At 46.3% G+C, this 17,565-nt stretch overlaps 2 non-coding genes across 2 annotated transcripts; both read right to left on the bottom strand.

The window, feature by feature from the left end:
* Positions 1-4,480: 4,480 nt before the first annotated feature.
* Positions 4,481-4,586, bottom strand: LOC130126922 (U6 spliceosomal RNA). Its single transcript, XR_008811771.1, has one exon. It is a non-coding gene; the product is annotated as a U6 spliceosomal RNA (small nuclear RNA).
* A 7,184-nt stretch (positions 4,587-11,770) lies between these two features.
* LOC130126913 (U6 spliceosomal RNA) lies at positions 11,771-11,876 on the bottom strand. Its single transcript, XR_008811762.1, has one exon. It is a non-coding gene; the product is annotated as a U6 spliceosomal RNA (small nuclear RNA).
* Between the last annotated feature and the right edge of the window lie 5,689 nt (positions 11,877-17,565).

Genomic DNA, 17,565 nt, shown 5'->3' with positions numbered 1-17,565 from the left:
CTATTGCCAAAGCCCCCGCAAAGCTAGCGGAATTCCCGTCCCCTTGCTTGGTCCACACACGTAGTTGCTGCTGACTCGTCTGCACTCTCCGCTGTAGCTCCTCGCATGCCCTTTTCCTGCTGTCCCCCGCTGGATATTTCCATGCAAATGAAGCATGGTGCGTATCGAAGTGCCGCTTTATATTTGACCGTTTCATCGATGCAATTTTATCATTGCATATTAGACATACCGCAGATCCTGCTCTCTCCACAAATGCAAATTCCTCTGTCCACGCAGCCTGGAATGCACAGTAATCATCGTCTTTTTTTCTTTTCGCCATCTTTTCCGTTACAAGGGTTGAAGCGCATAAACTAGTTGGCTATCTGATAAAATTGATTTCTTCACCTTTACAATGACCCGGACATGCTCGCGAGCCATTGGTTCCCGACCCGACCCACGGGTAACCCGTGACCCGTGAAATTTATCTTCAAAACTAATTTCTGTTTACTTTAAAATGACACAGTATTATTAAGAAATATCACAAGTATTTTAAAATCAGTTCCAAACTGATTTAAAAAAATTTTTTTTTCAACTCAAAATTGTCTGGGAGCCATATGCCATCACCGGAAGAGCCATATATGGCTCGCGAGCCATAGGTTCCCGACCGCTGGGCTAATGGATGGATGGACATATCCAAACTAACACATATATCTAAAGTAAAAAGATTAAAAAAAATCACTGTCCGGGAGAACGAACGCCAGCCGGGATGACTGTCGGAACTGCCGGTCTGCATGGGCTAGCAATTAGCTTAGCCTGCCCCACATCCGTGACTCTTCATTACAGTCCACTTGACAATACTCTACGAGAGCTACCACAAGCTTTCAGCAAATGTACCGTTTGTTGTTTAAGTGAGGGGACTTTTGGTTGTCTTACAAAATGAAACGTGGACCTCAAATCTTTGTTGTTGTGTAATCCTCCATTAAATTCTATCACTATGATGCTGTTCCATGACGTAGCCTAAGCCTAACGACAATAACATCCATTCCTGTACTGTATATGTCAACTCAGCAGCATGACAAGAGCAGAAAAAAGCTTTCAGCAAGTTTCTGGTTTGGTTTTATAATAGTCCTACAATTTTGTTTTGGTTTTTTCATCATCATCATCAGGTCGAGTATCCTCGGATGGCTCTGACCCTCTCACGCCACCCGTCTCGATCCTGCAGAGCAGCTGGAAAATCCTCAGATGGACATCCTGTGTAGTTGACAAGTCGACTGATGTAATTTCTTGCAGGCCTTCCCACACATGTCTTTCCACGTGTGAGTGACCAAAGCAGAGGGTCGCTTGCAAGTTCTTCCTTGCTCCTCCAGCAATGACCAGCAAATCTACTCCTTTGTTCTCAGATAGTGTTTGAGATGGCAGGTATAAGGTGACGCAGTGGTTAGTGCTGTCGCCTCACAGCAAGAAGGTCCTAGGTTCGAACCCCGGGGTTGTCCAAACTTGGGAGGTCATCCCAGGTCCTTTCTGTGTGGAGTTTGCATGTCGTCCCCGTGTCTGCGTGGGCTTTCTCCGGGTGGTCTCGTTTCACCCACCATCAAAAAGACATGCATGTTAGGGTTAATACTCCTGTCTGTGCCCCTGACCGAGGCATGGCAAGATGAAATGGAGTTGGTCCCCGGGTGCGGCACAGCAGCTGCCCACTTCTCCTGGCTACACAGCTAGGATGGGTTAAATGCAGAGGGAGAATTTCCCCAAGGGGATCAATAAGTAGTAAAATACTACTACTACTACTACCACTACTGCTAATGCAGCAAGTACAACTGCTACTGTTACAACTGCTACATCTGCTACTACTACTACTGCTAAACTGCTGCTACTTCAATAACCAGAACCATATATGTAATGATATGTGCCTACCGGGCCAGTAGAGGGCAGCATTGGTATTTTTGTTTATCCTCGATGGATTCAGCTGTGAGTGAGGTCTTCCAAACTGTTTGATCCACATTGGACATTTTTCCTCTTGTGTTTTTGGCTTAGGAAAAGCCCAAAATACGACCCCACTCTCCAAACTTTTAGGATATCTGCTGTCTGATTTGCAGGTACCGTAAGCACATCGCTTCGGCATTTCCTCGATAGCTTGCCAGGCCTCCCCTGCTTAGTAACGGTTACTAACGTAGCATTGGACAGTGGCTGTTCTAGGGCGGGGCTTAGTGAAGGGTCAATTGGCCAGCTACAAACTGGGGAGAAAAGTGTAAGGAAAAAAAAAGAAAAAAGAATTACACTTCCTACACAAAGAAAAGAACTGGGCATACAAAAACGGAAACAGAGATCAGTACAGAGCAGCCAAGTGTAAGTTGCGTGCTGCAATAAGAAAAGCAAAGTCCAGCTACGCAACAAAACTCGAACAACAATTCTCTTCCAGTAACTCCAGAGCAATATGGAAAAAAACTTAAGGAAATGACAGATTATAAAAAACGCCCCTGCTCCCCTCCTGCTAATGACCATAACCTCCCAAATAAATTAAATTAAATACGTTTTATGCAAAGTTTGAAAAACCTATTCCACCAGCCATCCCCCCTACTCCTACTTCAATGCCAACCTTCTGCATCCAGGAGGATGAGTTGACAGCAACATTCAAAAAGCTGAACATTAGGAAAGCAGCAGGGCCAGACGGCATCAGTCCTGCTTTGTTGAGCCACTGTGCAGCACAATTGGCCGCAATATTTTCCACCATATTTAACACCTCTCTAAGTCAATGTACAGTCCCACAGTGCTTCAAACTCTCTACCGTCATTCCTGTGCCAAAGCCTCCAAGATCACCTGCCTCAATGACTTCAGACCGGTTGCCCTGACATCTGTGCCCATGGAAGCATTTGAGCGCATCATTTTGTCACACTTGAAATCTTGCTCCTCCCCAATGATGGACCCATATCAATTCGCCTATCAAGCCAACTGGTCTGTTGAGGATGCAGTTAGCATAGCCCTGCACCATGCCCTGCAACACCTGGAATCACCAAACACCTACGCACGCATCCTGTTCATAGACTTTAGTTCCGCCTTCAACTCCACCAACCCACTCAAACTCTTTACATACTCTTGGATATGAACATTGACCCAGCCATATGCCATTGGACTCGGCGCTTCCTGTGGAACAGGACACAGAGGGTAAAGGTTATTAACCTAACCTCACACCATCTTACCCTCAGTACAGGTGCTCCTCAGGGCTCTGTTCTCTCCCCCTGGCTCTGCTCACTTTACACCACCCACCTCACATCCACGGATAGCGCTGTGAAAATAATAAAATACGCAGACAACGGAACCATTGTAGGCCTCATCTCCATTTATCGAAGACTATGCTAAAGGCGTGTAAAGAAGTCTCCAACATGAAGGAGCTTCAGAATGATGTTATAAAAGAATGTGGGTGTATTTTTAAAGACTTTTCCTGGAACAAAGCTTAAGCAAAAATTACACACCTTTTTCATGGAATTGCAGAAAGTCAAACTGTCCCTCAACCTCCTCCAACTTCACGTACTTCTGCTGTTGGCTGTTCTTCACCTGGACCAGCATTTTTACTGGGACGTGCAAGAAAGAATGGGGGGAAAAATAAAAAAATAAAAAGTGGACACCTACAGACACGTGTAACGCGTGTGCGTGATGGCACGCAGTAGTTGCGGTCACGTTGACTTTGAACTGCCATGAAAGAAACATACAGCGCGACCCTTCAGCTCTAGCAAAACCAAGATTTATACAGTAAAAACACAGCTTTGCTTTTCCACAGCCATGAGCTTGATGGCAACTGTTGTTACATCGTCACTGATAAAGCTGGAGACGGTTTTACTAGCTAATGGCTAGCTAGTGTAAACTACTAATAAGACACGTTAGCCGCTAGCTAACGGGTCTGACCCTTTAGCCGAGCGGTTAGTGATGTCGCCTTGTGGTGCAGTACACCCCTTATAGAATCCCGCACCGGGCAAGAAAATAACCGGTCACACTAGCTACCATACAGTGCTAGCTAGCTAATCACATATACAAATTTGTTGTACAGCTCTGGCAACAAACAGCTTTGAAAAGTAAATATTATCCGTAGGCGTTTTATTGAACACGCCATCGTTTTATAATTGTTTCAGTAAGTTTAACGTAATTGCGCTTACCCTGTACAACTGCATGGAGGAGGAGAATGGAGCCGACTTGTCTCCTCGTCTCCGACCGAAAAGGTGAAATACGTGGGAGCTGAATTACATCTCTGCGGAGTTGGAATAACAGCGGATAACGCTGATGTGATCAACTGTGCCACGTAAACACCCAACACCTTTTAAATCACCACGTGTTACATTAACACTTGACCGCTGAGGAAATAGCAACCGCAGCCAGCTTTCACTTCTCAAAGGGATTCCTACCGTCTGAGATTACACAGTGCAGGTGCACAACTCGCCAATAGTGGGCTATTTTACGACGTTATAGCAAATGCTATGAAAGCTGAATAAATATTGTAGACAAAAATAAAAAAAATATGGAACGCTTCACGGATTTGCGTGTCATCCTTGCGCAGGGGCCACGCTAATCTTCTCTGTATCGTTCCAATTTTAGTATGTGTATTGCCGGAGCAACACGTCTAAAGCATGTGTCTGAGCGCTATATAAAGGCCGCTAAATCCAAAGGAATCCCCGTGACGGGGTCAACCTTTTGAAGTACGTACAAAACACAACACAGTCAATACAAGACGTAGCAAATGGGATTTGGATTGGTTTTAAATGTTTATAATCATTTTAAACGTATTTGTTTTAACACTTTTTCTGTGCGAGAAAGCCGCGAAGAATTCTGGGAGTTATTGCGTCAGTCAGCCAGGATTGGTGCAGCGGTGAGGAGACACGGTGATGGATAAACCCGCTCCCACGAGGAACAGCAGGCAGACCATGTAGAATCTCACACCACAGAAATGACAGAGGACTGCGAGCATTAATAATAATAATAAATTACACGTATATAGCGCTCTTCTAACACTCGAAGTCGCTTTAAAAAATGATGATGGCCCAAAGAGGGATAGCGTCCACTGCCGAGGGAAAACAAAATAAAAACATCCAGCTGGAGTTGAGGGACGGAGCCAGATGTGCGAGCTAGCGTGCAGAGCCAGGAGGCCAGAGGTTACGTAAAGCTAACGTTAGCCGAGTGCTAGTTAGCCAGTTAGCTAGTTAGGCGGCTAGCACGGAGGGCCGAGGAAACGGAGACAGAGGGGAAAGACAAGATGGTGGGAGAAGAGGAAACCACACACGACGCCGGCAGGACTCTCCGATTTAAACAACAAACAGACACACAAAGAGCGAGGAAGATAAATAACACACACAACAGCAAATCCAGCCGACAACAGACGTGCAGCGGCAAAACGTGCATGCTCATGCCACCATCTTGGGCGGATGACGCATGAGCTTACGCCCATTTCACGCCGCGGCCATCTTGGATTAAAAAAAAAACCAAGCGGTGAGCTAGCTCCCTAGCAATGTTGTTAGCTAGCTTTCTGGTCTAACTACAACCATAACAGTTAACATGTTGCTGACAGTAACGTTAGATATCATTTGTCATTATAGATCACAGACAACACCAGGGTGTGCTCAAAGCACTTCACCGAGGACTGTTTTCGCAAGACGTTTCTTGGGCTGACAAAACTGAAACCCGGAACTCTACTGACCATTTTCCCATGGTCAAATCAACCTACGCCGAGGAGGTAGCTAAGTTTACTAACTTTACTAGCAGACAGACATCACGGTAGGTCATGCACAGCTATAATAACGTTAGCTGGATGTTGTCATGAAAATGATTTTAGGATGTTGATGAAATGAAACATAATACCTGCCATTAATAGCTTGTATTTTTAGGGTTCCTGTTCGTGGTGGTCAACCTGCTGGGGAGGTGACACCCGAGTCAGCAGATGAGTGAGTAACGTTTACAGTTGTGCACTCATGTTTACAACTAAATTCCACATTAAGATGCCATATGGCTAAATGTTTACTCCTCCTGCTATTATTGCAACAGACATTATGGACATGTACTGTATGCATTGAGCTGCAGAGGTTGCATGTACATTTAACGTTACTGTATGCATTGAGCTGCAGAGGTTGCATGTACATTTAACGTTACTGTATGCATTGAGCTGCAGAGGTTGCACCATGTACAGCCAGTGTTGTGGATTTTCCTTATCCTTTTAATGGGCTCTTGCCCCAGCAACCTCTGGGAAGAATAATCATCGGACAAATATTGGAGCAAACGGACAATCTTTAATGCATCTGCAGATGGAGAGTCATATAACCACAGAAAAGTCAGTCTGTGAGGATATGCTCTAACTTGAGCTGGAGGTAGTGGTTTTTTATAGAGCAGTCCGTCGCGTCATACCCTATGTTTCTTGCATTAACCAAGGTGTTGTCTTACAAAGGAATGCAGGAAAACATCTACGTTAATCATGTCCTGTGTCTGGTGTGTGTCTGTGGATCCGTTACCCTTATCTTTGCTGTCCCAGGCCGGAGAGGCCCTCATGATTTAGTGGCCATGTGTGTCTGCAGTGTGTGGGATTTAGTGGCCATGTGTGTGTGTGTCTGCAGTGAGTGAGAAGTTTCATACACACGGAGAAGTGGAAAACTACAGAGTACATACGGAGTGCATATGGAGTAGAATTTGTACTCCACAATTTACCATATTTCCTTATCATTTTCTGATAGATCGGACCCTCCATATCTATCGGGGGCAGTTTACTGCCCTTGTTACCCATTCTTCTTCATTTTATTTTTTTCTCACTTAACCCTACCAGGTAACCACTTTAATTAGTGTGAAACCGAGGGTAAACAGCCGCATACTGTTGCGCTGTTTCACTTAACCCTGCCAGGTTATCACTTTAGAAGTGGGAAACCGAGGGTAAACAACCGCTTAATTGTCAGTGCACGGCCTCATACGTGTTTTAAATGATCATTTTATCCTTTAAAGAATTCTGCTTACCCGTGCGATGAATCTCCCAGGGTTTTGCTGAGGAATCTCGGCGACACCGACCAAACGGACCACCCGCCTCTCCCTTTCTTCTTCTCAAACCTGGTGAGGTTATTGGGAGATCGGTGACTATGTCCTTGTCCCGAGATGATCAGTCAGCCGGTTGTCCGTTTGGCGGGCGACGTGAGATCCCACATCTGACACCAAATTGTTGTGGATTTTCCTTATCCTTTTAATGGGCTCTTGCCCCAGCAACCTCTGGGAAGAATAATCATCGGACAAATATTGGAGCAAACAGAGAATCTTTAATGCATCTGCAGATGGAGAGTCATATAACCACAGAAAAGTCAGTCTGTGAGGATATGCTCTAACTTGAGCTGGAGGTAGTGGTTTTTTTATAGAGCAGTCCGTCGCGTCATACCCTATGTTTCTTGTATTAACCAAGGTGTTGTCTTACAAAGGAATGCAGCAAAACATCTACGTTAATCATGTCCTGTGTCTGGTGTGTGTCTGTGGGTCCGTTACCCTTATCTTTGCTGTCCCAGGCCGGAGAGGTCCTCATGATTTAGTGGCCATGTGTGTCCGCAGTGTGTGGGATTTAGTGGCCATGTGTGTGTGTGTCTGCAGTGAGTGAGAAGTTTCATACACACAGAGAAGTGGAAAACTACAGAGTACATACGGAGTGCATACGGAGTACAATTTGTACTCCACACCAGTTAAATAATATTGCGGTGACCAGTTTCACTGTGACTAAAACATTAGAAGGGAGACAGAAGTTTGACGTTGAAAAATGTTTGCTCCTGTTTGTAGTCGTATTGGTGACTTAATAGCGGAAGAAGATGAAGAGGAACACGAGGGAGATAGGTGAGTTGTTATGGTCAATACAATATAATTTTTCAAACATGTAGATTACTGCATTGTATAATATGTGTATATATATATTCACTAATCTTTCAATAGTGGATAGCTCTGTTCTGACACATCATCTTGATAACAGGAAAATGTGTGGATTTATATTGCTTCCCACATGTATGACATATCCTCATGTGTCCAGTGAGGTTTGGGCGACTCTACCTGATCATGACTACGACATGAAGCCCCTTTCTGTGGAAGACCAGCTTGACACATTAAAGAAACGCATTGCTTTCCTGGAGGACGAAAATAAAAAGCTGAAAAGTGAGCGTTTTGGTCTAGAACGCTTCCAGTGTGCACCCAATCTGATCAGGTTTTACACTGGTTTTAAGGATTACCACACCCTCAAAGCACTCTTCCTAGCTTTACAGCCTACTGCAGAGTCCGTGGTGCGATGGACTCAAATGCAAAGGAACAGCCATAACCTAGACCACATTTCTGTGTCTGGCTTCCATGCAGAGCATTTATCGCTGATTGATCAGTTTTTCCTGTTCTTGTGCCATGTGAGGCAGGGCTTTTTTGCTCTGGATTTATCTGTACGATTCAATGTGTCGCCGGCCACAGTCAGCAGGAACTGTACGACGTGGGCCAACTATTTGCTCTTTATGTTAGGGACCCTCCCAATATGGCCTAGTAGAGCAGCAGTACACGAGCTAATTCCACCAGTATTCAGGGAATTCTACCCAAACACAAGAGTGATACTAGACTGCACAGAGATCCGCATCGAGACAGCTAGTTCGAAGGTTTTGAACACCATGACATACTCCCATTATAAAAGTAACACTACACTGAAATCCCTAATTGGGATCACTCCCTCAGGGTCAGTTAGCCTGGTAAGTAATCTATTGTAACGTGCATGGATAAGAAGACACGCTGGCCGCTGGCTCGCGGGTCTGACCCTTTAGTCTAGCGGTTAGCGATGCCTCCTGTGGTGCGGGCGATACGGGTTCGCTTCCCGGTCGCAGCAGTTCCTGTGGTTGCGTTGTCCCCCGAATTCGCTACATTGGTGTCAGAAGTGGGATGGGGCGACCGTAAGGCCATCGGAAGCGTGTGCGCCCTGAGGCGTGAAGGAGCTGATATGCTTAAGCGCGGGGACGCGCTTCCTGAAGGAGGGGGGTAGTGTAACGTGCATGGATAAGAAGACACGCTGGCCGCTGGCTCGCGGGTCTGACCCTTTAGTCTAGCGGTTAGCGATGCCTCCTGCGGTGCGGGCGATACGGGTTCGCGTCCCGGCCGCGGCAGTTCCTGTGGTTGTGTTGTCCCCCAAATTCGCTACACTATACACAGGACGTATTTCTGATAAGGAGATAACTAAGAGGTCAGGTGTTCTGGACCTCTTAGAGTCAGGTGATGAGGTCATGTCCGATAAGGGCTTCCTTATCAAAGACCTGCTCGATGAAATAGATGTAAAACTTGTCATCCCTGCATTTTTAGGCCCAAGTGGACAGTTTAGCTGTGATGAGCTCACAGACACACAGAGTATTGCTGGCTTGAGAATACACGTCGAACGGTCAATAAGACGCATAAAGGAGTATCACATTTTTGATGGAGTCATACCCCTTTCACTAGGTGGAACAGTCAACCAACTGTGGACTGTGTGTGCTCTCCTAACAAATTTTCAGGGACCACTGTTTTAAACCTTTGTTAAATTCAGCTCACAAGAAAATAGTGCACACAAACCTTAGATAGATTGAAACATATTTAACTTCATTTCAGTACAGTCCCATTTTTTAGCCCACACCTTGAGATGAGCAATCACTATCTTAGTTTAGTAAACAATTGATGATTTGAGTTGGTAGCTAGTTCCAGTTTATTGCTACAACAGAATGACAGTTGACAGAACATATTTTAGTTTAAAATGAACCAACAGTTTTGTTAAAGTTAAAGGACAAAGAATGAAAATATTGTAGATGGGACAATCTAATGTATAAATATTGAATGTACAGTATAAAAATGAAATGTATGTAATTTTTTATTTTATTGTGATTAAAGAGCTTCTCTGTGTGTGTGTCTCTCCTCACTGGCACAGGAGAGGCAGAAAGTACTCGAAGAAGAAAAGATCCAGCTTAGTTTTCATATTGTGGTAAATGACGGTAGGTGCTCCAGGTTGGTAGTCCAAACCATGTTTGCTGCTGGCACTGGCTGCATTGATTTCCGATTGAGTAAGAAGAGGGCGTGGTTAAGTTCCCACCACTTGGTTTTTAAAAAATCCAAGATGGCCACGGCGTGAAATGGGCGTATTCCTGTGCCAAAGTCCTCCAAGATCACCTGCCTCAATGACTTCAGACCAGTTGCCCTAAGATCTGTGCCCATGGAAGCATTTGAGCGCATCATTTTGTCACACTTGAAATCTTGCTCCTCCCCAATGATGGACCCATATCAATTCGCCTATCAAGCCAACCGGTCTGTTGAGGATGCAGTTAGCATAGCCCTGCACCATGCCCTGCAACACCTGGAATCACCAAACACCTACGCACGCATCCTGTTCATAGACTTTAGTTCCGCCTTCAACTCCACCAACCCACTCAAACTCTTTACATACTCTTGGATATGAACATTGACCCCGCCATATGCCACTGGATTCGGAGCTTCCTGTGGAACAGGACACAGAGGGTGAAGGTTAATAACCCAACATCACACCCTCTTACCCTCAGTACAGGTGCTCCTCAGGGCTCTGTTCTCTCCCCCTGGCTCTGCTCAATTTACACCACCCACCTCACATCCACGGATAGCGCTGTGAAAATAATAAAATACGCAGACAACAGAACCATTGTAGGCCTCATCTCCATTTATCAAAGGGTATGCTAAAGGCGTGTAAAAAAGTCTCCAACATGAAGGAGCTTCAGAATGATGTTATAAAAGAATGTGGGTGTATTTTTAAAGACTTTTCCTCAAACAAAGCTTAAGTAAAAATTACACACCTTTTTCTTGGAATTGCAGAAAGTCAAACTGTCCCTCAACCTCCTTCAACTTCACGTACTTCTGCTGTTGGCTGTTCTTCACCTGGACCAGCATTTTTACTGGGACGTGCAAGAAAGAAAGGGGGAAAAATAAAAAAATACAAAGAAAAAAGAAAAAAAAGTGGACAACTACAGACACGTGTAACGCGTGTGCGTGATGGCACGCAGTAGTTGCGGTCACGTTGACTTTGAACCGTCATGAAAGAAACATACAGCGCGACCCTTCAGCTCTAGCAAAACCAAGATTTATACAGTAAAAACACAGCTTTGCTTTTCCACAGCCATGAGCTTGACGGCAACTGTTGTTACATCGTCACTGATACAGCTGGAGACCGTTTTAATAGCTAATGGCTAGCTAGTGTAACCGGTTATTTTCTTGCCCGGTGCGGGATTCGATACGAGATGTACTGCACCACAAGGCGACATCAATAACCGCTCGACTAGTAGCTAATCACCTGTACAAATTTGTTGTACAGTTCTGGCAACAAACAGCTTTGTAAAGCAAATATTATCCGTAGGTGTTTTATTGAATACGCCATCGTTTTATAATTGTTTCAGTAAGCTTAACGTAATTGCGCTTACCCTGTAGAACTGCATGGAGGAGGAGAATGGAGCCGACTTGTCTCCTCGTCTCCGACCGAACAGGTGAAATACGTGGGAGCTGAATTACATCTCTGCGGAGTTGGAATAACAGCGGATAACGCTGATGTGATCAACTCTGCCACGTAAACGCCCAACACCTTTTAAATCACCACGTGTTACATTAACACTTGACCGCTGAGGAAAAAGCAACCAGCTTTCACTTGTCAAAGGGATTCCTACCGTCTGAATTACACAATGCAGGTACACAACTCGCCACTAGGGGTCTTTTTTACGTCGTTATACCAACTGCCATGAAATTATTATAGCAAATGCTATGAAAGCTGAATAAATATTGTAGACATAAAAATAAAAAAAATATGGAACGCTTCACGGATTTGCGTGTCATCCTTGCGCAGGGGCCATGCTAATCTTCTCTGTATCGTTCCAATTTTAGTATGTGTATTGCCGGAGCAACACATCTACGGGCGGAGTCTGGGCGCTATATATAGGCCGCTAAATCCAAAGGAATCCCCGTGAGGGTGTCAACCTTTTGAAGTACGTACAAAACCCAACACATTCAACACAAGACGTAGCAAATGGGATTTGGATTGGTTTTAAATGTTTATAATGATTTTAAACGTATTTGTTTTAACACTTTTTCTATGGGAGAGCGCCGCGAAGAATTCTGGGAATTATTGCGTCAGTCAGCCAGGATTGGTGTTGCGGTGAGGAGACACGGCGATGGATAAACCCGCTCCCACGAGGAACAGCAGGCAGACCATGTAGAATCTCACACCACAGAAATGACAGAGGACTGCAAGCATCAATAACAACAATAATAATAATAATAAATTACACGTACATAGCGCTTTTCTAACACTCGAAGTCGCTTTAAAAAATGATGGCGACCCAAAGAGGGATAGCGTCCACTGCCGAGGGAAAACAAAATAAAAACATCCAGCTGGAGTTGAGGGACGGAGCCAGATGTGCGAGCTAGTGTGCAGAGCCAGGAGGCCAGAGGTCACGTAAAGCTAACGTTAGCCGAGTGCTAGTTAGCCAGTTAGCTAGTTGGGCGGCTAGCACGGAGGGCCGAGAAAACGGAGACAGAGAGGGGAAAGACAGATGATGGGAGAAGCGGAAACCACACACGACGCCGGCAGTACTCTCCGATTTAAACAACAAACAGACACACAAAAAGCGAGGAAGACAAAAAACACACACACACAACAGCAAATCCAGCCGACAACAGACGTGCAGCGGCAGAGTGCGTCCGCTCAGGCCGCCATCTTGGGCGGATGGTGCATGAGCATTAGTCGACGTATCCCCCGTCCGTCATAAATCGTTGCGATCGTAATCTGACTACCGTGGGTTCGTATGGTGGAAGTGAATAACAAAACTGAATTCATCAGTTTGAAATGCAGACCATAGTATCTTCCCAGAGAATTCACTTCAACTGTATTAGTTGGTGTTTACATGCCACCACAAGCTAATGCTAACACAGCCATTAGCGAACTTTAGCAATACATTTCCCATGGTGGAAACTCCAACCCTGACACGTCTGTCATCGTGTTAGGTGGTTTCAACCATACGAATCTTTCCCTCGAGTGACAGATATTCCAGGTGAATTGACATCCAATTTCTGGAAAAGCAAGGAGATATCAGAGAGAAGTAGACAGAAAGGCTTGCAATATGCAATTGAAAGCTACATCCGTGATATAATTTGTCAGCGTGTGAATGAAGAGGAAATTAAAATCGAGGCTGTAGCCTACAGGTCCCAATATAAGACCCAGGCACCCCACGTCTTAACTATTCACGTTAAGGACAAGGAGATAAATGAACAACAATGCTCGTGTACAGCAGGGTATTTTAAGTTGTATTTTAAGCTGACATTTAGTTATGAGTCCATATAGCCCACTAGCTAGCTTTCACATCTAGCTATCATTAGGCTATCTTTTAGCTAGCCAGGCTAGCCAGCTGGATCAGGGGAGCTCACATGCACTTTCCCGTTTGTTTAAAGTGCACCCGGATATTGCTCACACATCGTGGGCTTGATCCATACACTGGCTCTGATAAAGGCAAGAACAGAAGAGTCAGCTAAGTCCTGCACAAGTTTGCCACAACAATGGCACAAACCAAGAGGCGGTAAAATAAAGGCTGTGCCCGTATCATTGGTGGTGGTCGCAAAGGCTAGACAGGATCGAAAGCGGAGACCAGTTGACTGTAACTACACCGGGAGCAGGTAAGTTAACTGGACTGTCACCTGTAATATTTGCTAGTAATATTTGATTTGCTAATGTCCCTTACGGCTTTCCGTAGCGCCACAACAAAGTCACGTGATGTACGTAACAACGTCAGTCGGAATCCGGTCGGTGAATAAACACCCAGCACGAGAGAAGTCGTCCTTGCTTTATTAATGTTATAAGTTAACATAGCCAGAGGGCACAGATCATTACATGGTGTCAGAGTAGCGGAGTTTAAATACCCAATATGGATTCGTACGGCGTTCCAGCTCCACGGATGGACTGGGAATCGGCGAACTTACCTGAAGCATGGAGACGATTTCGGCAAACAACGGAGCTAATGTTCAAGGGCCCCCTGCGCGGGAAGAACGAAGAGGAGAAATGCAGCTACCTCCTGCTCTGGATAGGGGAAAAAGGGCGAGATGTGCACAACACTTGGACACTCAGCGGAGAACAAGCCAAGAAGCTAGAAACGTACTACGATAAGTACACTGAGTACATCACCCCCAAAGCAAACCCGATTTATGCCAGATATAAATTTCATGAAAAGATGCAGGGAGAGAGTGAATCCTTCGAACAATTTATAACTGAGCTAAAGCTCCTAGTCAAAGACTGTGGCTACCCAAATGCCGACGAGATGGTCAGGGACCGCATCGTGTTTGCCACCAACTCACCCAGAGTGAGAGAAAAGCTACTTAGCCAGGGAGCTGAGCTAACGCTAGAAAAGGCCATAGATGTAGCCCGCTCACACGAGCTAGCAAAGCAACAGCTAAAGTCTATGGGCCAGGGCAGCACACATGAAACGGTGCACGCAATAGGCAGAAAGACTTACAAACCGAACGCACCCAAAGCAGCTAACGCTAACTTCAGACAAAGGGACGTTAGCACCGCCGCCAGGGCGTGTAGCTATTGTGGAGGGCTACACGGCGCTAAAGCCACTTGCCCAGCTAAGGGTAAACAATGCATTAAATGCAAGAAGCTCAATCATTTTGCTAAAGTATGCAAGTCTAGCTCCCAGGGACAGACAAAGTACTACCGCGGCACAGTACATGCCGTCGGAGAGAACCCAGAAGAGTGCACCACTGACAGAGAACAGGAAGAACTGTACTTCGACAACATTACAGTGGAGAGCACCGCTGTGGGAGAACAGACAGAGCTGTACATAGACTGCATCTCAATAGAGAACAACGGAAAAAGCAACGAGCAGGCTTACGTAGAGGTTGGAATTGGCACACCTCCACAGAAGGTAAAGTTTAAACTAGACACTGGGGCACAGGCCAATACTATTCCCACCAACCTGTTCCAGGCGCTGTTCAAAAATGTGACACTGAAACCAGCAATACACAGACTCACTGAATATGGAGGAGGCGCGCTGAGCGTGAAAGGCACATGCAAACTCAAATGTAAGTACAGAGACAATGCAATGATGCTGGACTTTTACGTCATTGACACAAACGCCCCACCAGTCATGGCAATGAAAACATGCCGTGACCTAAACTTGGTAAAAATAGTGATGGCTGTGAGCGAGGAAAACAATGTCACATCACAGAGCATAATGGATGAGTATGCAGATGTTTTCCAAGGAATAGGAGAGTTCCCAGGCGAGTGCACCTTCCGCGTCACACCAGATGCAACGCCGGTCGTCTGCCCGCCACGCAGAATCCCCATCGCCCTACGCAGCAAACTGAGGGACGAGCTTGACAGCATGGAGAAAGGCGGCATAATCTGTAAGGTAACAGAACCCACAGAATGGGTGAACGCACTCGTCATTGTTGAGAAGCCAAAGACAGGCAAACTTAGAGTGTGTTTAGACCCCAGAGCTCTTAACAAAGTGATACAACGACCTCACTACCCCCTCCCCACGCTGGAGGACGCCACCACAAAGCTTGCTGGAGCTGAGTACTTTAGCGTGTTAGACGCGCGGTCAGGCTATTGGGCCATCAAACTGAGCACTGAATCCTCAATGTTGACGACATTTAACACAGTGTTTGGCAGGTATCGTTTCCTCAGACTGCCATTCGGAATCGTGTCCGCTCAAGACGAGTTCCAGAGACGCGTGGATGAAACATATGAAGGATTGGACGGTGTGACGGCCATAGTGGACGATATACTAGTGTTCGGCAAGACTAAAGAGGAACATGACCAGCGTCTCAGAGCGATGCTGAAGCGCACAAGGGAGCGAGGGGTGAGGCTCAACCCCGACAAGTGTCACATATGCGTGTCCGAGGTAAGCTACTTCGGCCACACGCTCTCACACGAAGGCATCAAACCAGACCCACACAAGGTGAAGGCGGTCAAGGACATGCAACCCCCACAGAACAAAGCAGAGCTGGAGACAGTCCTCGGCATGATCAACTACCTCGCCAGATTCGCTCCACACCTCTCACAGATAAACTCACCCCTCAGACAGCTTCTGAAACAGGACAGTGAGTTTGTGTGGGATGCAGTCCACGACAAGGCGTTCCAAGAGATGAAGAATCTCATTACACAGCACCCAGGTCCAGTACTCTCATATTTCGACCCGCAGAAAGAGCTGCGACTCCAAGTGGATGCATCCAAAAGTGGCCTTGGGGCTGTCATGCTCCAAGATGGCAAACCAATTGCCTATGCGTCCAAGTCACTCAACAGCACTGAAGAAAACTACGCACAGATAGAGAAGGAGCTCTACGCTGTGGTCTTCGGCTGCAAGAGGTTCCACGAGTACATGTATGGACGAAAAGTGATTGTGGAGTCAGACCACAAGCCTCTGGAGGCAATACTAAAAAAGCCACTGGCAGCAGCACCACCCCGGCTGCAACGGATGATCCTGGCGCTCCAAAAATACGACATCCAAATCATCCACCGCCCCGGTAAGGACATACCGGTGGCCGACACACTGTCACGCAAGTCAATAGAACACCACGACAGTGACCTACAGGAAGGGATGGAGGCCCAAGTGCACACAGTCCTCAGCAACATCCCTGTGAGCGACACAAGACTCACAGAAATCAAGCAGGAAACAGCGCAAGATCCACAGCTCACCGCACTCAGACGAGCCACACTCACTGGCTGGCCAGACACAAAGAAAAAGTGCCCGCCCAGCATCCAGGAATACTGGAACCACAGAGCAGAAATCTCAGAAATGGACGGTATCCTGTTCAAAGGTGAGAGAATCATTGTCCCCCAAAAGCTTCGCAAGGACATGATACAGCGCATCCATGCCAGCCACCTTGGCGTGGAAAAAAGCAAATGCCGAGCAAGAGACTTACTGTTCTGGCCTGGCATGGGGAAACAGATCGAGGATGCGGTAGCAGACTGCAGCATATGCCAAGAACGGCGCAGCGCAAATGCAAAGGAACCAATGATGTCACACGCCATACCCGAGCGGCCGTGGCAAGTGATAGGCACAGACCTATTCACATGGAACTCACAGGACTTCATAGTCACTGTGGACTACTACTCCAGATTCTTCGAGCTAGAAAGACTTTACAGCTGCACCTCATCTGCCGTCATCATGAAGCTGAAAGCAGCAATGGCTCGACACGGAATCCCCGAGACTATCATCAGCGACAACGGTCCGTGCTACAGCTCTGGTGAGTTCCGCAACTTCTCACAGACATGGGGTTTCTCACACACCACCACAAGCCCCCACTACCCACAGAGCAACGGCCTCTCCGAGAAGACTGTCCAGACGGCCAAACGCATCCTGGACAAAGCCAAAGCTGAGAACAAAGACCCCTACATGAGCTTACTGGAGTATCGCAACACACCGGTGGACAACCTGAAATCACCGGCACAGCTACTGATGAGTCGGAGGCTGCGGTCCATTCTCCCATCAACAGCAAAACACCTGCAGCCACAGATCGCCAGTCAGGAGGATGTTCACAAAAGGAGAGAGGTATGTCAACAGCGCCAGCAGGCATACTACAACCGAACAGCCAAACCTC

This window comes from Lampris incognitus, chromosome 16, assembly GCF_029633865.1.
Source record: "Lampris incognitus isolate fLamInc1 chromosome 16, fLamInc1.hap2, whole genome shotgun sequence".
In the NCBI taxonomy this organism is placed as follows: Eukaryota; Metazoa; Chordata; class Actinopteri; order Lampriformes; family Lampridae; genus Lampris; species Lampris incognitus.
This window is presented reverse-complemented; position numbering and strand designations above follow the sequence as displayed.